Source organism: Astyanax mexicanus, chromosome 4 (genome assembly GCF_023375975.1).
Source record: "Astyanax mexicanus isolate ESR-SI-001 chromosome 4, AstMex3_surface, whole genome shotgun sequence".
Taxonomy (NCBI): Eukaryota; Metazoa; Chordata; class Actinopteri; order Characiformes; family Acestrorhamphidae; genus Astyanax; species Astyanax mexicanus.
In genome coordinates this window covers 11,914,510-11,935,704 of record NC_064411.1, presented here as the reverse complement: position 1 = coordinate 11,935,704, position 21,195 = coordinate 11,914,510, and the positions used below count along the sequence as shown (strand labels likewise).

General features: G+C 38.4%; 1 protein-coding gene across 3 annotated transcripts in view; it reads right to left on the bottom strand.

The window, feature by feature from the left end:
- Positions 1-21,195, bottom strand: part of LOC125801375 (zinc finger protein 239-like) — a 309,264-nt gene that overhangs the window by 203,351 nt on the left and 84,718 nt on the right. The window contains exons 1-2 of one of the 3 annotated variants that reach the window (XM_049477991.1): positions 11,902-12,109; positions 11,029-11,125 (exon numbers count right to left, since the gene is read on the bottom strand). The exons of 1 other annotated variant lie outside the window; for it this stretch is intronic. The gene's annotated coding sequence lies outside the window, so the exon portion shown is untranslated. Of the gene's footprint in view, positions 1-11,028; positions 11,126-11,901; positions 12,330-21,195 lie in introns of those variants that run through there. One more of the 3 variants, XM_049477993.1, reaches the window with a different exon arrangement.

Sequence of the window (21,195 nt, the reverse complement as noted above, 5' to 3'; positions counted from 1 at the left end):
GCACTGAATACAGTGTTATACTACTACTTTAGTATCACACTTTACACTATAATCCATACTACTAAAACTTGAAGCTCGGCTGCGCTCCGGTCCACACCTAGAACCTCCCGCTATGAACCTCCCGCTATGAGCGGAGCGCAGTGCGGCCGAACCGAGTTCCTCGATTAGGCTCGGCCCTGATGCAGAATTTTAGATTTTAGATGCAGAATGAGCACACCTGATGCTTCCACAAGTGATTAAACAGGAGAGATAGTTGAGGGAGGCAGGTCTAATTCAGTGGTTCGGCTTTCAAAGGTCTGATAAACTTCAGCTTGCTCCCAATTGTGCCGGAAAGTGGAGTTGACTAGCAACGGTAATGCATCTAATCTGTTCCACCACCTCAAGCAGTTTCACTACACACAATATCTTCCTTATTCTGGCTGAAGCACTTATGTAGTTTATGTTGTATCTAAGTTATTTATAGTTGATATAGGTGTGTTTATTTGACGGTGATATCGTGTTCCTTTTATATAAATGAAGGCTTTCTGCATTCTTTATCCTGGATGAGGCACTTTTGTTTTGATCTGTTAAATATGTTTACAAAAGGATAAGAAGCTCTGCCTCTGTTGTAATGTAAAGTTATTTATATTGGTAAAATGTAAATAGGTTATTGGTTTGTGTTTGACAGAGATGTCATGTTTTTATATTGCTACATGCAAATAAAGGTGAGCATTAATTCATTCTGACCATTTTTTAATTTCTAAAGTATTATACAGTTTTTTATGAGAGGAGGCTTTAAAGACAGTAATAGGTACAGATTTCCATTGCAGGGATTCCTAACAGTTTTTCTGAGGCCTTCCAAATATTTATATCGATATCGAAATTATATTGTATCGACCGAAATTAAGGAATGTATCGTGATATAAATTTTGGCCATATCGTCCAGCACTAGCTGTAAATATGTCATACTGCTCTAACAAAGTGTATCTCATTTTATCTTATAAATATCTTTGTAATTTTCTGACTTGCAGTATATCTCTACCCCTCACCTTTTAGAATCAAATATTTAGTTTTTCAATACAATAATTTCAGTGACCGGAAGCAGAAAAAGCCTGTATTAAATGTATATGCTTGATGAAGAGTCTCGACCTACCCCTTCCTGTTTTTATGTTCTAGAAATTAGATAATATTACTTTTTTTATTCAGGTGTAGGACCATTTATGGGATAATTTATCTGCATACAATCACAGCTCCAGAAATGACATTAATCTGTTTTAATAAGGCAGTATGCCATAAAATATCGTAAGAAATAATGTTGCCAATATTTTTGAATATCATGAACTATATTACCCTGAAATATGGAGCCATATCACCCACCCCTAATTATCACATTCAGGGTAGTACTTTCTTGCTGTTTTAAGCAAAAGAAAAATTCACACTGTTTTCATTTCCTATTATATATCTTCTAGAGACATTTTATATATGTATATGTCCAGTATAATTTATTTTACTTTAATCCTGCATATATGGAGTGCATTATTACCCAGCAAAAAGCTACACATCGGCCTTTCGTGGGCTAAGTGCGGGCACTGTGGGCAGGGGCTAGCCCATTAAAATTCCAAACAGGCCCAACATGGGTTTTCTGTGGGCAGCCTGTTCATTGGCTGGCCCACTCAAATCCTATAAAAGGCCGCTGTGGGCTAGCCTAAACTGGTCCAGTGCATTAATGCCCCTGTAGGCCCAGTGTGGGAATTATTTGGACAGCCAACACTTTGATGCGCCCACACAAATCTCATGCAGAGCCACTGTGGGTCAGCCCTAATTCAGCCTGCACCATTTACACCAGGGATGGGCAACCTCCATGATGGAGAGGGCCACATTTTTTTCAGCATGACCATTGGAGGGCCACATGACCTCGCACTTCAAATAATTGAATATGAAAAACGCTACAAATGATTTTCAATAAGAACAAATTTTATATGAATTTATATCTGTATGTTTACAGCACCAACATTTATCAACAACTATTTTCTGCATATTAATGCATTTTAATACGGCAAAAGACAAACCGTTTGCTTAAAAAAGTGCAAAAAGGAAGTCCTTCATATCAAAGAACAAAAAGTTTGCTTAAAAAACTGATTGCAAATACAGTAGTTCCTCTGTGTAAAATAAGTTCATTATAACAAGTCCTTCATAAGCAACATAGACAAAACATTTGCTTATAAAAGTGCAAAAGGCATTTGAACTCATTTATAACAAAGAACAAAAAAGATTTAAAAACTGATTGCAAATAGCTCATTCAATAATAGCAGAAAACTAGACCACAGAGGCCCAACATTTATTGAAGCTCACTGTTGCAAAGCGCCCGTGCCCGCTATTGTTTGGCAGCGACCTCTAGCGGTCAAAAGTAGAATTACATTTTTTTTTTTTTTTTTTTTTATTATGAAATTATGAAATTATTTTTGATCTATTCGCGGGCCGCACTGAGTGATGACGAGGGCCGTGTGCGCCCCCCGGGCCGCCCATTGATTTACACACTGTAGGCATTGTGGGTTATATGTGGGCAGCACACACACATATGTGAGCATGCCCACACAAATCCTATGCTAGGTTACTCTGGGTCAGCCCAAATTTACCATACAATATTTTACAATCTGAAAGTTTGTGTCATAACAAGTTCATATGAAGGGTATCTGAATATTTTTTATTGTTTTTGTCTGTGAGAGCTAGGTAGATTAGCTAGCTTAGTGGATAGGAGCAACACTGTGTGAAATGTAGTATCAGCTCTGAAAGATTTTCTAAACCAAAAGTGGAGAAAAATCAAGGTACCACAGCAGAGTTGTGCAGAGACCTTTGGAGGGACACACACACACACACACATAGTAACATCTCATATTTTTGAAGACATATACTGTATAGCTATACATTTTTATTTATAAAAATATTTTTATTTAATATTTTGGATAGCTACGAATTTGCTCAATGGTGCTGATTCATACTCTCACCTTTATTATTGGTAGTGCTGATAATAAATAAATAAAAATATTAAATTATAAATGTTTTTGTGCTTGACTATACACTTTGTGTAAGCCAGCAAGGTTATAAAAGTTACATATTTTTTATTTTTGCACGTGATATTTAATTGTGAGGATCATGTAACCAACGAATCCACCCCCTCCCCTCCCCCCTCCCTGCACGTGCCTTTACCACAGAGCAACGATCAAGCTTAAAGGCAAAGTCAGTGAGTGACTTTGGTCTGTCAAAGTGACTGAAAGGTAAGTTATAATTTCTGTTCTACTATACGCTTTTCTATTTTTTGCTAAGATACGCTAATGTGGTGCTAATGCAGTTACCACTCTCAGGTTATTGTAGCATTATAAGGGTAGCTATGTTGAAGTTGTGCTAAAAAAAGTTAGCATTGTCCTAAGTTAGAATGAGAATTTACCTCACATTTAAATAACACGAGGGGCTCCCAAGTTGGCAGCTTATCTCGGCTCTTGGAGAAAGACTGCTGTTAAATAAGTTAACTTTATATCCAAGTATGTCAACAATAACCAGCTAAGGGAACAATGGCTTGCTAAGGGAAATATTAAGGGAAATGGAAAATGGAAAGATATCCACTTAAGCTAAGGGAAAGCTAGCCAGTTAAGCTAAGGGAAAAATAACCAGTTAAGCTAAGGGAAAGATAGCCAGTTAAGCTAAGAGAAAAATAACCAGTTAAGCTAAGGGAAAGATAGCCAGTTAAGCTAAGGGAAAGATAGCCAGCTAAGCTAAGGGAAAGATAGCCAGTTAAGCTAAGGGAAAGATAGCCAGTTAAGCTAAGGGAAAAATAACCAGTTAAGCTAAGGGAAAGATAGCCAGTTAAGCTAAGGGAAAAATAACCAGTTAAGCTAAGGGAAAGATATCCACTTAAGCTAAGGGAAAGATAGCCAGTTAAGCTAAGGGAAAAATAACCAGTTAAGCTAAGGGAAAGATAGCCAGTTAAGCTAAGGGAAAAATAACCAGTTAAGCTAAGGGAAAGATAGCCAGTTAAGCTAAGGGAAAGATAGCCAGCTAAGCTAAGGGAAAGATAGCCAGTTAAGCTAAGGGAAAGATAGCCAGTTAAGCTAAGGGAAAAATAACCAGTTAAGCTAAGGGAAAGATAGCCAGTTAAGCTAAGGGAAAGATAGCCAGTTAAGCTAAGGGAAAGATAGCCAGTTAAGCTAAGGGAAAAATAACCAGTTAAGCTAAGGGAAAGATAGCCAGTTAAGCTAAGGGAAAAATAACCAGTTAAGCTAAGGGAAAGATAGCCAGTTAAGCTAAGGGAAAGATAGCCAGCTAAGCTAAGGGAAAGATAGCCAGTTAAGCTAAGGGAAAGATAGCCAGTTAAGCTAAGGGAAAAATAACCAGTTAAGCTAAGGGAAAGATAGCCAGTTAAGCTAAGGGAAAGATAGCCAGTTAAGCTAAGGGAAAGATAGCCAGTTAAGCTAAGGGAACAATATCCAGCTAAGCTAAGGGAAAGATAGCCAGTTAAGCTAAGGGAAAGATAGCCAGTTAAGCTAAGGGAAAGATAGCCAGTTAAGCTAAGGGAAAGATAGCCAGTTAAGCCAAGGGAAAGATAGCCAGTTAAGCCAAGGGAAAGATAGCCAGTTAAGCCAAGGGAAAGATAGCCAGTTAAGCCAAGGGAAAGATAGCCAGTTAAGCCAAGGGAAAGATAGCCAGTTAAGCCAAGGGAAAGATAGCCAGTTAAGCCAAGGGAAAGATAGCCAGTTAAGCCAAGGGAAAGATAGCCAGTTAACCAAGGGAAAGATAGCCAGTTAAGCCAAGGGAAAGATAGCCAGTTAAGCCAAGGGAAAGATAGCCAGTTAAGCCAAGGGAAAGATAGCCAGTTAAGCCAAGGGAAAGATAGCCAGTTAAGCCAAGGGAAAGATAGCCAGTTAAGCCAAGGGAAAGATAGCCAGTTAAGCCAAGGGAAAGATAGCCAGTTAAGCCAAGGGAAAGATAGCCAGTTAAGCCAAGGGAAAGATAGCCAGTTAAGCCAAGGGAAAGATAGCCAGTTAAGCCAAGGGAAAGATAGCCAGTTAAGCCAAGGGAAAGATAGCCAGTTAAGCCAAGGGAAAGATAGCCAGTTAAGCCAAGGGAAAGATAGCCAGTTAAGCCAAGGGAAAGATAGCCAGTTAAGCCAAGGGAAAGATAGCCAGTTAAGCCTAGGGAAAGATAGCCAGTTAAGCTAAGGGAAAGATAGCCAGTTAAGCTAAGGGAAAGATAGCCAGTTAAGCTAAGGGAAAGATAGCCAGTTAAGCTAAGGGAAAGATAGCCAGTTAAGCTAAGGGAAAGATAGCCAGTTAAGCTAAGGGAAAGATAGCCAGCTAAGCTAAGGGAAAGATAGCCAGTTAAGCTAAGGGAAAGATAGCCAGTTAAGCTAAGGGAAAGATAGCCAGTTAAGCTAAGGGAAAAATAACCAGTTAATCTAAGGGAAAGATAGCCAGTTAAGCTAAGGGAAAGATAGCCAGTTAAGCTAAGGGAACGATATCCAGCTAAGCTAAGGGAAAGATAGCCAGCTAAGCTAAGGGAAAGATAGCCAGTTAAGCTAAGAGAAAGATAGCCAGTTAAGCTAAGGGAAAGATAGCCAGTTAAGCTAAGGGAAAGATAGCCAGTTAAGCCAAGGTAAAGATAGCCAGTTAAGCCAAGGTAAAGATAGCCAGTTAAGCCAAGGTAAAGATAGCCAGTTAAGCCAAGGTAAAGATAGCCAGTTAAGCCAAGGGAAAGATAGCCAGTTAAGCCAAGGGAAAGATAGCAAGTTAAGCCAAGGGAAAGATAGCCAGTTAAGCCAAGGGAAAGATAGCCAGTTAAGCCAAGGGAAAGATAGCCAGTTAAGCCAAGGGAAAGATAGCCAGTTAAGCCAAGGGAAAGATAGCCAGTTAAGCCAAGGGAAAGATAGCCAGTTAAGCCAAGGGAAAGATAGCCAGTTAAGCCAAGGGAAAGATAGCCAGTTAAGCCAAGGGAAAGATAGCCAGTTAAGCCAAGGGAAAGATAGCCAGTTAAGCCAAGGGAAAGATAGCCAGTTAAGCCAAGGGAAAGCTAGCCAGTTAAGCCTAGGGAAAGCTAGCCAGTTAAGCCAAGGGAAAGCTAGCCAGCTAAGCCAAGGGAAAGCTAGCCAGCTAAGCCAAGGGAAAGATTTCCAACTAAGCCAACGGAAATATAGCCAGTTAAGCCAACGGAAAGCTAGCCAGCTAAGCCAAGGGAAAGATAGCCAGCTAAGCCAAGGGAAAGATTTCCAACTAAGCCAACGGAAATATAGCCAGTTAAGCCAACGGAAAGCTAGCCAGCTAAGCCAAGGGAAAGATAGCCAGCTAAGCCAAGGGAAAGCTAGCCAGCTAAGCCAAGGGAAAGCTAGCCAGTTAAGCTAAGGGAAAGATAGCCAGTTAAGCCAATGCAAAGATAGCCAGTTAAGCTAAGGGAAAGATATCATTTTAAAAAGTTTTGGTATTTTTGTGAACCTGATATCCTGATATCGGCCACCTCACATGTTTATAGAATGTAACTACCAGTCACACACAGTGACTGTAAAGGCTATTTATGTTTCACCATGAATAGCCTGAAGAAATTCAAATTCAAATAACTATCACTATATAAGAATCACTGTAATCAAATACAGTCTGCAAATTTCTCTAAAATTAAGCATTGTACATGAAAAGACACTAACAGATGTAGTATTTACCTGACTGCATTCTCATATCTCTATATTATCATTTTAAGAGGCCGTGAGAAGATCAATCATGCCACCACCAAAGGATGCAGAGATCGAGCAGGTTGCAAAGGTTTGGCTTTGGAATGCACGGGACCGTTCAGGTGGACGGAAGCATCGTCTCATGCAGTCTCTTCAAAAAAATAGTTAATTTATGATCTATGCTATATTAATGCATAAACAATATTCATTTTTGATATTATGATTAACTATATCTGTTCTATTTATGTAAAGTACATGTCTATTTTCTCCTTCATTATTATTGCTGTGAGATAAAAACCTTAATGCAAAAATTAATGTTATATTCAATTAGAATTTTTTTTTTACTGGTTTGATTGGGATGACATTTTGGTTCCAAGTCTACAAGCAAGAGGAATAAAATTAATAATAGAGATCAGGGGTGGGTTTCCTGAAAGCTTCGTTACGCTAAGAACTTCGTTAACTCGTACTTAAGATTGATCGTTAATTAAAGAGTGTTTCCCAAACCCGTGCGTAACTAAAGTACTACGTAAACTCGCTCGCAGATTAACGAGTGCCCTCACCCAGTCGTTATTCTTAAGAGCTTCTTTAGGGGATCTCTACTTGCAGTTCAGCACCTTAAACACCAGGGACCGCCAATTTTGAGGGAGAAAAATTATAGTTTCCCTGGTTAAAGCAATTATATTATGTTACTATTAATTATAATCAATTATATTATATATATAATTATTATTATAATAATTAATATTATTATATTATATTATATTATATTATATTATATTATATTATATTATTTCCCGTGTCTGCGGGTGCTCCGGTTTCCTCCCACAGTCCAAAGTTCAGGCTAATTGGATGTCGGATAAAAATTGCCCCTTAGGTGTGAGTGTGTGAGTAGATGTGCCTGTGTGTCTGTCTGCCCTGCGATGGATTGGCGGCCTGTCCAGGGTGTATACTGCCTTCCCCCCGATGCCGGCTGGTATAGACTCCAGCCACCCCCCCGCGACCCTTAACGGATAAAGCGGTTGACGATGAGTGAGTAAGTGAGTGAATGAGTTATATTATATTATATTATATTATATTATATCATATATTATATTATATTATATTATATCATATCATATCATATTATATTATATCATATCATATCATATATTATATTATATTATATTATATTATATTATATTATATTATATTATATTATATTATATCATATTATATTATATCATATCATATATTATATTATATTATATTATAATGCCAACTTTCTCTGTGTAGTCTAACTGGGCATACTGGAATTGACCAATCAAACCCATAAATTATTAAAATCCAGATTCCTGCAGATGATGCTCACGGTCTAAGCAAAGCTGCAAAGTCACCAAGTCCGTGGATTCTGTAATCAGGCTGTTATGTGGCATACACACACTTATATACACTTCCCACCAGCCCGGGAATTACAGCACAATACAATATATTTCCATGCTATTGGGAAAATTCCTGGTACTGTAGGTCCGGTGCAGGGGACGCCTGCAGTGTCTTTACTCACACCTACACGTATTGTAAAGGGTATCGGTGAATGTGCAGGTAATATTTAATATTATTCTTTATTTAGGTGCTTCTAACCAACATTGTGGCCGTTCATCTGGGCAAACTCTGGGGTGTGTCAGCTCGCAAATATATAAATACCAGTCAAAAGTTGACACGTCTCATTTTTTATTATTTTTTTTGTCGATTAATATTAAAACTATGAAAACAATTAATTGACGCATATGGAATTATCTAGTTAACAAAGAGGTGCATGGCCTTCAAAATCCCCTGACCTAAACCCAACTGAGATGTTGATTTAGGATGAGCTGGAGCTTTACAGTGTGTGTGTTTGTGTGTGTGTGTGTGTGTGTGTGTGTGTGTGTGTGTGTATGTATGTATGTATGTATGTATGTATGTATGTATATATATATATATATATATATATATATATATATATATATATACATACATACATACACCGGAACATATGTATATGTATTATTATATTATTTTTATACTATTAATAATTATAATAATAATAAATTAATATTATTATCAATATTACTATTAATAATATTAGTACAATATCTATTAATATAATATATTAACAATAATAGTTTTAAAAAAAGTAAAAAAAAAGTTCAATGTTTATTAAACATTTATATATAAACATATGACTTATTTATTTAGTCATATGTATCTGTAGGAGTATTTTATTAATGCCAAAGTACATCCTTTTGTAATTTAAATTTCAAAATATGTATAATATTGATGATTACAACACTTTTTTACATTTGTAGGGTGTAATACTGAATAAATACTGCATAATAATCGATATGTGTGGATCGATTGAGTGCGCTGTTTCGGGGGAGGAGTCAACAAAGACGCTCTTTAACCTCCTTTGTTAATTTTCACGTTGCGAAGCTCTTTGGGAAACACTCGCAGAACTGGCTCGTTCTTTACTCACGTCATTCGTTAGTTCGTTCGTTATTCGCTAAGGTTGTTCGTTTTCGGGAAACCCACCCCAGAGGCTTTGTTCCAGTAGCAATAATAGTATCAGTTTATTATTCATCTACTACATCAGTCTAGTGCATTCAAGTATTTATTCAAGAATATGATTTGCTGTTTTTATTGATGTGTATATATATATAGATTTTTTTTAAGTTGTATAATTCTTTGTTATTTTGTATTATGTTTGATATTTATATCATACTGTTTATTATAAATACTGTTTTTGCAAATGGAGATATTTATGCAGTACATGTTTATCTACATGCTAAAATATAAATTTGGGATTTAATTTACTTAAATACTGTTGTGTGTTGTTTATATTTCATACATGATACTTTGTAATAAATTAATTAATTTACTATACACTTTAAATTGTGTTATTTATTTAATTGTTTTACAGCCAGTTGCAAAAAATGTCAAAGTGCCAATAGCACAGCTTTAAATTTTCTTCCTTGAAAAGTGTTCTCTGTTCAATATTGCACAGTTCTAAAAATTTGGGGCCACAATTGGTTTTCCACTGAGGGCATGAGTCAGTGTGTGTGTGTGTGTGTGTGGTAGAGCACTGCAAATCTCTGTTGGCCCAATGGGCCAATGCTTTGGTGTTGATTTTGCATAGAGGAGTAAATCTTCGCTGGCCAAATGTGGGCTGCCTGAAAAGGGCCCACGCCGTGGGGCCGACGCTATACTGGTGAGCAAATCTCCATTGGCCCAATGTGGGCTGCCTGAAATGGGCCGACGCCATGGTGCTGGTGCCGTCCCGATGAGCAAATCTCCGTTGGCCCTAAGTGGACTGCCCATATGGGGGCAATACTGCACCGACGTGCAAATCCCCAATGGTCCGATTTGGGCTGCCCATATGGGGCCGATAGCGTGGGGCCGATACCGCACCGATGTGCAAATCTCCAATGGTCCGATTTGGGCTGCCCATATGGGGCCGATGGCGTGGGGCCGATACCGCACCAACGTGCAAGTCCCCAATGGTCCGATTTGGGCTGCCCATACGGGGCCGATGTGTTGGCCCACATTGGGCCCTCATTGGCCCAGTGTGGGCATGTTTGCTGGGGTGCCTAGCCTAGCCTAGCCAAATCTAACCTAGCCTAGCCTAGCCTATCTGGCTACGTGCCTGTGTAATTACGTCATCACGCACAGACATAGCTCAGCTAGGAGACTGTGTTCAACTCTGGGGCGAGCTTACACCAGTAAAAAAATGCCTGTCCGTGTAAATAATACATATCGATATACCACAAAAATGATGTCCCCATTATTGAAACATTTCTTATCGCGATAAATACAGATATCAAATTATTGTCCAGGCCTAGAATAGAACAAGTCTTTCTTCATTCCACAGCTTTAATATCAAACCCAGTCACTTCCATCTGATCTATATAAATGCAGCACATCAGGATTTCCTCATTTCTAATGCTAATGTAAACCCGTGTGGTAAAATCTGAGACGGATCCTCACAATGGATCTGGTCCAAAGATCACTTTCACTACAGACTAATCCGATCCAGATTTTGAGCAAATCGTCACTTTTATGTTAAAAAATATGGACCATATTTTTTAACATAAATATGCAACCACCTAGCAACAGCATATCACTACAGCAACCACCTAATACTGTTACTGTTTGTTAAGCGTTTCTCTGTGTTTAAATACAGCACAGGGTTCTGACTCTGGTCCAGGAGAAACTCTGTTCTCAATATTTTAAAACTGTAAAATATGCAGATCACAGCTCCAGGATTAGAGCTGAAACCATTACAATACAAAACTACTTTACATATTAAACCCATCACTTAATTTACTCACTTTAGGACAGGAGGTCCTCCTCCACTGCTGGAGTTCTGAAGATCCATCATTTACTCTTCTTCATTCACACACAGCTGAACACTGCCGACACCGACCCCTGAGAACAGATCAGCCGTTACAATAAAACCTTTATTCTTACAATAATGACATTATCATCAGAACTGCATTAAACAAAACCTGATAAACTAACAAAACAAACAGAGAACGATACATAACAGTGTGATTTACCCTCATTACACATTATTCTACAGATTACAGAAACATTTACTGTTATTATAATGATTATAATTTAATTATTATTAGTAATATTACTGCATTACACAACATTATAAATATAAACACTGTTCTATTATTATTAATAATATTATTATTATGTTACTGAATCAGAATAGAGAGATTATTTAAGTATAATATAAAACAGCAGGATTAAAAACACTAACACACCACGTGATCTTGAGCTCCGTTGCTCCCCCTGCTGGTTGAACAGTGCTACTGCATATAAACACGCCTTTATAGCAGTTCCGTTTTTTTATCTCCCCAACAGATCAAAGCCCACATTAAGCAGTAATGCGCTTTAAACAGCATAAACTACACTGTGATCAATAAATATCAATCTATATCTGCGCATTTCTCTTCAGTTTACAGCATTATTGATCTGTTACAGCTGATTGTTCTCCAGCCGGTCTGATGTAGACCAGGTCCTGGTCTGATCCAGGCCCGGTTCAGATCTCCATGCTGATCCTGGTTCTTCCAGTGGAATCGGACACTGAGCTGAGCTTAAAGAACCGGTTCTGGATCTGAGGAACCTTTAGAACCGGTTCTGACTTTAAGCTACACGGTTCTGTTCTACATTCTCTTCAGTTCTGAACTTACCGAGTGAATCCGGACTTCTGTCCTCTTCTAATGGCGGAGACTGAACTTACTTTCACTTCCTCCTCACTGCGTCACACCGCTCTCCCTCTAAGCCCCGCCCCCTAACTCTCTCAGCGAATAGACGCTGGGAGGGCGGAGCCATTGTTCGTCAGCCAATCATATTACACGGTTGAATGGAATGTTTGAATATTCATGAGTCTGAAGTTTCTCCCACACAGCTGTAAACCCCACCAGTTTTCAGACCGGTGTTCTGCCGAGTTCTGCTACCCGTCCAAAAGTGCTCCTCCCCGCACTGCGCATGATCTGCCCCACATTTTATAACGTTCTCATGAGTTTTTCAAGATGATTCTGTTTTCTATGACTGCATTAAACAGCCTGAGCTCACTGTCATTACTTATTTAAGGGTTACATAAAGGTAAATGACAAACAAAACAAAACAAAACAAAAAAAAAAAAAATAATAAGCTATTTAGAAACAAAAATCACTAAATAATTTCATTTACCTCTTAAATACATTTTTTAAAATAAAAAACAGTTGGTTAATTTTATACTCTGACGTGACTATACTGCATGTGTGTGCACTGTGATAATAATGCTGGGAGAAAGGAGCACTGCCTCCATCTAGTGTCTTTGAGATGTTCTGCATTTTATATAAGGGTGGTTGACATCACATGGATTTTTTTTGGTCCAGTGTGTCAAATATATGTAAATTATAGAAAAACATGTCAAAAACTGTGGTGATATTGTTCAGAAATTGCTGATTTATATGAACTTACAGAGCATTCATAGGATTAACATTTTTTTCACAATTTTCAGTAAAACCAAAAAAATGCTCACATGGTGTTAATGTTACAATCACATTTCATAAAGTTATATTTTTAACTAGAAAAGGTAAAGTTCGTGAACGAACTTTAAGTTGGCTTGGAAAAGAACGCTAATAACGTTAAAAAGTTAAAATGGTTGCTAAACGCTAAATGCCAAAAAAACGGAAATCTAAAAACGTTTGATTAAACGCTGAAAACTAAAAATGTTTGGTTAAACCCTGAAATCTAAAAACATTTGGATAAATGCTAAAATCTTGAAAGTGGTTGCTAGGCAGTTGCTAACGTCTTACAGGTGGTTGCTAAGCTGTTGCTAAGCGGTTGCTAGTTATTTGCTAATGTATTACACATGGTTGGTAAGTGGTTGCAAGGCGGTTGCTAAACAGTTGCTTACGTTTTCCAGGTGGTGGCTAAAATGTAGCTAACTGGTTGCTAGGCAGTTGCTAAGTGGTTGCTAGGCAGTTGCTAACGTTTTCCAGGTGGTTGCTAAGTGGTTCCTAGGCAGTTGCTAATGTTTTCCAGGTGGTTGCTAAGTGGTTGCTAGGCAGTTGCTAACATATTCCAGGTAGTTGCTAGGCAGTTGCTAAGTGGTTGCTAGGCAGTTGCTAACGTTTTCCAAGTGGTTGCTAGGCAGTTGCTAAGTGGTTGCTAGGCAGTTGCTAACGTTTTCCAGGTGGTTGCTAAGTGGTTGCTAGGCAGTTGCTAACATATTCCAGGTGGTTGCTAGGCAGTTGCTAAGTGGTTGCTAGGCAGTTGCTAACGTTTTCCATGTGGTTGCTAAGTGGTTGCTAGGCAGTTGCTATCATTTCTAAAGTGGTTGCTAAGTGGTTGCTAGGCAGTTGCTAACGTTTTCCTAGTGGTTGTTAAGGTGTTGCTAAGTGGTTGCTAGGCAGTTGCTATCATTTCTAAAGTGGTTGCTAGGCAGTTGCTAACGTTTTCCATGTGGTTGCTAAGTGGTTGCTAGGCAGTTGCTATAATTTCTAAAGTGGTTGCTAAGTGGTTGCTAGGCAGTTGCTAACGTTTTCCAAGTGGTTGCTAGGCAGTTGCTAAGTGGTTGCTAGGCAGTTGCTAACATTTTCCAGGTGGGGAAACATGTAAATGTTAGATTAAGTGCCTTGTTGAAAGAAATGTTTCAAAATAAATATATTTGAAAACATTTTCCAGGTGGTTGCTAAGTGGTTGCTAGGTAGTTGCTAACATATTCCAGGTGGTTGCTAGGCAGCTGCTAAGTGGTTGCTAGGCAGTTGCTAATGTTTTCCAGGTGGTTGCTAAGTGGTTGCTAGGCAGTTGCTAACATATTCCAGGTGGTTGCTAGGCAGTTGCTAAGTGGTTGCTAGGCAGTTGCTAACGTTTTCCATGTGGTTGCTAAGTGGTTGCTAGGCAGTTGCTATCATTTCTAAAGTGGTTGCTAAGTGGTTGCTAGGCAGTTGCTAACGTTTTCCTAGTGGTTGTTAAGGTGTTGCTAAGTGGTTGCTAGGCAGTTGCTATCATTTCTAAAGTGGTTGCTAGGCAGTTGCTAACGTTTTCCATGTGGTTGCTAAGTGGTTGCTAGGCAGTTGCTATAATTTCTAAAGTGGTTGCTAAGTGGTTGCTAGGCAGTTGCTAACGTTTTCCAAGTGGTTGCTAGGCAGTTGCTAAGTGGTTGCTAGGCAGTTGCTAACATTTTCCAGGTGGGGAAACATGTAAATGTTAGATTAAGTGCCTTGTTGAAAGAAATGTTTCAAAATAAATATATTTGAAAACATTTTCCAGGTGGTTGCTAAGTGGTTGCTAGGTAGTTGCTAACATATTCCAGGTGGTTGCTAGGCAGCTGCTAAGTGGTTGCTAGGCAGTTGCTAATGTTTTCCAGGTGGTTGCTAAGTGGTTGCTAGGCAGTTGCTAACGTTTTCCAGGTGGTTGCTAGGCAGTTGCTAAGTGGTTGCTAGGCAGTTGCTAACGTTTTCCAAGTGGTTGCTAGGCAGTTGCTAAGTGGTTGCTAGGCAGTTGCTAACGTTTTCCAGGTGGTTGCTAAGTGGTTGCTAGGCCGTTGCTAACGTTTTCCAGGTGGTTGCTAAGCAGTTGCTAAGTGGTTGCTAGGCAGTTTCTAACGTTTTCCAGGTGGTTGCTCAGTGGTTGCTAGGCAGTTGCTAACGTTTTCCAGGTGGTTGCTAAGTGGTTGCTAGGCAGTTGCTAACGTATTCCAGGTGGTTGCTAGGCAGTTGCTAAGTGGTTGCTAGGCAGTTGCTAAGTGGTTGCTAGGCAGTTGCTAACGTTTTCCAGGTGGTTGCTAAGTGGTTGCTAGGCAGTTGCTAACGTTTTCCAGGTGGTTGCTAGGCAGTTGCTAAGTGGTTGCTAGGCAGTTGCTAACGTTTTCCAAGTGGTTGCTAGGCAGTTGCTAAGTGGTTGCTAGGCAGTTGCTAACGTTTTCCAGGTGGTTGCTAAGGTGTTGCTAAGTGGTTGCTAGGCAGTTGCTAATGTTTTCCAGGTGGTTGCTAGGCAGTTGCTTTCATTTCTAAAGTGGTTGCTAAGTGGTTGCTAGGCAGTTGCTTTCATTTCTAAAGTGGTTGCTAAGCTGTAGCTAGGCAGTTTCTAACGTGTTGCTAACTGGTTGCTAAGCAGTTGCTATAATTTCTAAAGTGGTTGCTAAGTGGTTGCTAGGCAGTTGCTAACGTTTTCCAGGTGGTTGCTAGGCAGTTGCTAAGTGGTTGCTAGGCAGTTGCTAACGTTTTCCAAGTGGTTGCTAGGCAGTTGCTAAGTGGTTGCTAGGCAGTTGCTAACGTTTTCCAGGTGGTTGCTAAGTGGTTGCTAGGCCGTTGCTAACGTTTTCCAGGTGGTTGCTAAGCAGTTGCTAAGTGGTTGCTAGGCAGTTTCTAACGTTTTCCAGGTGGTTGCTCAGTGGTTGCTAGGCAGTTGCTAACGTTTTCCAGGTGGTTGCTAAGTGGTTGCTAGGCAGTTGCTAACGTATTCCAGGTGGTTGCTAGGCAGTTGCTAAGTGGTTGCTAGGCAGTTGCTAAGTGGTTGCTAGGCAGTTGCTAACGTTTTCCAGGTGGTTGCTAAGTGGTTGCTAGGCAGTTGCTAACGTTTTCCAGGTGGTTGCTAGGCAGTTGCTAAGTGGTTGCTAGGCAGTTGCTAACGTTTTCCAAGTGGTTGCTAGGCAGTTGCTAAGTGGTTGCTAGGCAGTTGCTAACGTTTTCCAGGTGGTTGCTAAGGTGTTGCTAAGTGGTTGCTAGGCAGTTGCTAATGTTTTCCAGGTGGTTGCTAGGCAGTTGCTTTCATTTCTAAAGTGGTTGCTAAGTGGTTGCTAGGCAGTTGCTTTCATTTCTAAAGTGGTTGCTAAGCTGTAGCTAGGCAGTTTCTAACGTGTTGCTAACTGGTTGCTAAGCAGTTGCTATAATTTCTAAAGTGGTTGCTAAGTGGTTGCTAGGCAGTTGCTAACGTTTTCCAGGTGGTTGCTAAGGTGGTTGCTAAGCAGTTATTAGGTGGTTGCTAAGCCCTGGCTGGGGTGCCGGGGTGTCCAAACTTTTGACTGATAGCTGCTCCATACAGCAGCTCCTCCATACACTCACAGTACTGGAGGAGCAGGGGAGAGAAGGGGTTCCGTGCGCAGAGCTGCTCGTGTGCGAGATGGAACTCTGGGCCCCCATTCATTTCTATGGGAAAACTTTGTACGACAATTGTACGAAAACCATACGTCGCATCATTTCGTAAAGCATATTTTCGGAAAGAACGCGGTAAGTTTTATAGACCAGCTGAATTACGTCTTCGTATCTCAAAAATTGTGACGTTCACGGCCGTTCAAAATTCTCCCCCATTCATTCCTATGGGAAAAAAAAGCGTACGTTTACGAAGTTTTTACGAAAACCGTACGATATATCGCTTCAAAAAGCACAAGCAACCTAATCAGGTATAGGTCCGACGATCCTGTAAAGTTTCGAGTTTCTACGTTAAAATCCCTAGGAGGAGATAGTGATTAAATTTTGCGAAGAGAATAATAATAATAAAATGGAATAAGAAGATTACGAAGAACAATAAGTTGGCTTTTCCAAGCCAACTTAATAAAAACAAGTAAATGAGGACTAACAGTTGGACATGATAGGAGTAGCAGGGTGAGTGGTGAGCTCCTGGTCTAACTGGAGGATAAAAGCTTCACTATCCAGCTGATCACCAACGTCAATAGAAATTAATTTCACGTTGAATGTTGATCATGAAGTCAGATAAAAAAAAAAAACTAAACGTCGGGATAAAATCTAAAACTGTTACGTACCTGCACACTTAAAAATTCAACAAACTTTAACTCAGAAAAACTTGATGGATGAGTGGAGCAAAAACCGAGGCCGATAGGAGGAATAAAACAAGATTATCCTCTGAGTTCTGCCATTTACGTTCTAGCCATAATGATGAAAGAATACAAGGTATTAAAAGAGGAGATTATTTAGTTAAAATCACAGCTTATGCAGATGATATTACAGTTTTTATTAAAACAAAAAAAGACTTAGACATTATAATGGAATATTATACATTTAATATAAAACTTTCTGGTGCAAAGCTTAATATGGCTAAATCTGAATGTGCGTGGATTGGGGATCAAAGAAAGAAGTTCAGAGTCGATGTTCCAGATAAAGAGCAAATAAAAATTTTAGGTGTGTAATTTAATAATGGTGACTGTGTGGACAGTAAGTGGAAATAAAAAAGAGGAAGTAGTTTCTGAAGAAATTAAATCCCTCTAAGAACACGTCCAACGATCAGTCACCCAAACCGAGTTCAACCAGACGCAGTGGAGGAACCAGGTCCAAGTGAAGCTCTCTACAATGGAAGTGAAAGAGTAGAGGATGGAAATGAGTCATCATGAAGATTTAAGTAGCAGCGGAAGCAGCAGCAGCAGCGGAGAGACAGACGGAGGAAATCCGAACACCAGCACCTCGTCTGAAGGAGACAGCAGCGAGGAGCACGAGTCTGCAGCAGCCGAAACACAAGCAAACCAAGTTCCTCCTCCTTCTTCATCACCTCTTCTTCCATCTATGACCAGATCTACCACCAAACATACGCACAGGGGCTGCTGCACCAACGAAACGAAACGGAAGAGTAAACCTAAAAAAGGAGGTTAGAAGCAGAATGAACGGTACACTAAGAAAAATAAAAGAAATAAACATTTCTTTATCTCCTCTGTCTGATTTAATATTGCACTATGCAGTGTTGGGGGATTCAGTATAAAAAGAACAGGAATGAGAAATTTTGTATATTTAAAAGAAAAAAAAGCAGAGATTTGGTGTGTTGTGTTTACAGTAAACAAAACTAAATACATATGAAGATATAGAAAATCCAAAAAAATGTGGGATAATGGTTATTCCTTCTTTTCTATTGGAGAATGTAAAGCTGATGGAATTGGTTTATTATTCTATAATCAATTGTTTGAAATAATTAATTACAGATAATTGATTCCTGGAAGGTTAATCTATAAATTTATCAAATCTATCAATTTATAATGAATAATGTTAACACAGCTCAAGATCGAGTTATTAAAATGACACTTTTTAGAGAACTTAATGTCACGCAGATAATTAAATGGATTAGAGATGAGCATGGGAATGTAATAGAAAACAAAAAAGAAAAACAGAAACTACACAGGAAACAAAAAAATTCACAATCATTAATCAGGCTGTTCAAAATTACAAGCAGAGGACCTCTCGTCAATGTCAACCAATTACAAAGGAAGAAATTGTTAACCTGCAAAATGTATAATCCTGTATAAATGAAATTATAAGTTTATTACAAAATTATTTTACTGAAGGTATTAGAGATGGAAAAATGAATGAATTGTTCTATAAATCTGTGATTACCTTGATTTATAATAAATGAATACATTTAAATAATGATAAGGAATTTTATATAATTACTTTAGATTAGAAAAAGGCTTTTTTTCCAGGGAATATTTATGGAATGATTTGCAGCACTGTGGTTTTCCACCAAATTTCCTCCATAAGATCAAGTTATTATATGAAAAATCAGAAGCTCAAATTAATGTTAAAGGGTATTTTAAAATAATTTAAGACACATAGAGGAGTAAAACAAGGCTGCTCTTTAAGTGCAGTATTATGTGTGTGTTAAAAGTTAGTCCTCTTTTAAATAAAATTAAATATTATACCAGAATTAAAGTAATTGATGTCTTTAGGTAAAGAATCTTTTAAACTTACAGACTTTGCTGATGACGACATCACAGTAATCGTAAGAAATCAGAAAGAGTTCCGGATTATAAAATTCATGAAGATGTAGCAGGAGCAAAATAAAATTTGGATAAAACAGAAGACATCTGGGGTACGTTTCCCAAAAGCGTAGTTGCTAACTACGTTAGCAACTTACTTAGTCTGGACGATGCAGCTGCGACGCAGGTGTTTCCCAAAAGCGTGGTTGGAACTATGGAGGTAACCACTTTAGTAACTTGCATAGTGCAGCACTTAGTTAAGCTACTCAGGTGTTTCCCAGAACCGTGGTTCCAGCGAATGTTCGCAACTACCGTGGTTCAGCTGCGTCGTTCCAACTACAGCTCTAGACCTGTCGTTAGGAGCTTAGTTCCTGGTGATTAGTGCAGACGATGGACGGTAGGATTCAGAAAGCTGATAAATCACATTAATATTGCTGCACGAGGATTTAAGATATCAAAAGTACCTATTTCTTTTTAATGTTTGTGTTTATTACATTAATTGAGCCACTTCACTTTTACCAATGTGCGCCCAGGTAAAATAATACAATTCAGTCCTTTTTTTAATGTATGTCTTTAACATTTAGCTTTATTTGGCAAACATGAATTCAGTGTAGTGAAAAGAGAAGTGCTCTTTAGCTAAAATGTATTTTACAGTCTTGGAAAGATGTATGCCAATTATTCAAGCAGGCATCTCTTGAGTAAAGATAACTTGTGCTGTGAACATTTATGAAATAGTTAATAATTATTTTTTTAAACCCATTGTGCTATATGCACTCTGTGAATAAGATATGCAATAAGCAGGTGTTTTGAATTACCTAATTATCCTCTGCAGGTAACAGGGCCAGACAGAGTGTGAATAAAGAAAATTTATTATTTAGCCAATACAACGTGTGTTTCTAGGCCTATACAAATGTTATCAATTAGTATTTGTTAAATAATATATTACAGGAAATACGTAGAAATATGTAGGCTACATTAATATATATGTAAAAAATAATAACATTAATTGCCATTATGAAAAAAAACATTAAGAGAATAAAACCACGACTGGGATTCGAACTAGGCGTCCATCCGGTGTCTGTCGAGTTTTGCTACCCTGTCAAACCGTATTATCCTAGTGCATATTTAATTTTTAAATATAAAATTGCTAGAAAAAGCCCCATATTTAAACATGCTTTCGGTAGATTATTTGGAAAGCCTGAATCAAAATATCAGGAGACAGTTTTGGGTTATTAGGGTGATTATAAACCTTATTTTTTTATTTTTGCTAACTTATAATTACTTTCATTATCATCAGCTGTCATTTACGCATTTGTAATACTCAGAAATAATGGCAAGGGGTTCCTGGTTTTTTAATGCAACCAAAAAGAACAGAATTACCATAAAAAACAATAAATAAATAAAAAATGTTTCCACGCATGGGCGCTGGTGTTGAGAAGCACATCTCGATCGGTTGCACAATTCGACAGAACACCGCGCGCTGCACGTCGTAGGCGCTCTGCTGAACCACTGAGTAACACATTTCTCATGTCTCATTTTAATAAGACTCATTCAGAATGGTGATTATTTTATTTAAAAAAAATATTGCAATAGCAAATATGTGTATGTTTTTTTTAAGTAACACTGTCTGTTACAAATAATAATTAATATATAGCAATTATTGTGTACATTTTACTTGCAGTTCATTGTTATTTTATCAATAGTATTGTTGTCCGTTATGTTCTGGTGATAATTACAATATAAATAGCCTAAACATAAGTAACATATTTTTGGCATAATATTTTAAAGATTGTGAGTTTTGCACATTTTCTGCTGGGAAAGTCTGGCCGAACACATCTGGAAACACCTTAGTTAAGACCACGGTGGTTCAAACCAACATAGTTCAGACTTCTGTGGTACCAACAAAGTACGATGGTTTTGGGAAACGGTCGTACTTCAGATGTTAGTTAGTTTAACGATGCATCGTACCACGTTAGTTCAATGCTAGGCTCCGTCGTTGTACGGGAAACGATGAATTTAATGTTTTTGTTTGTGTCAAGGTATTAAATATTTAATATATTGTTAAGTGCAGTTTATTACAATATAGTACTTTTTTCTGAAAAAAATTGTTTTGTTTTTATCAGTGTGTGTGTGTGTGTGTGTTATGCTTTAAAAAGGTACATTTTAGTAAATCAGTGAAAGGGTTTTGATGTTTCACTCACTCAGAGGTCATATCTTCACTGCTGAAATCAGGGGTGCGTTTCCCGTACAACGACGGAGCCTAGCATTGAACTAACGTGGTACGATGCATCGTTAA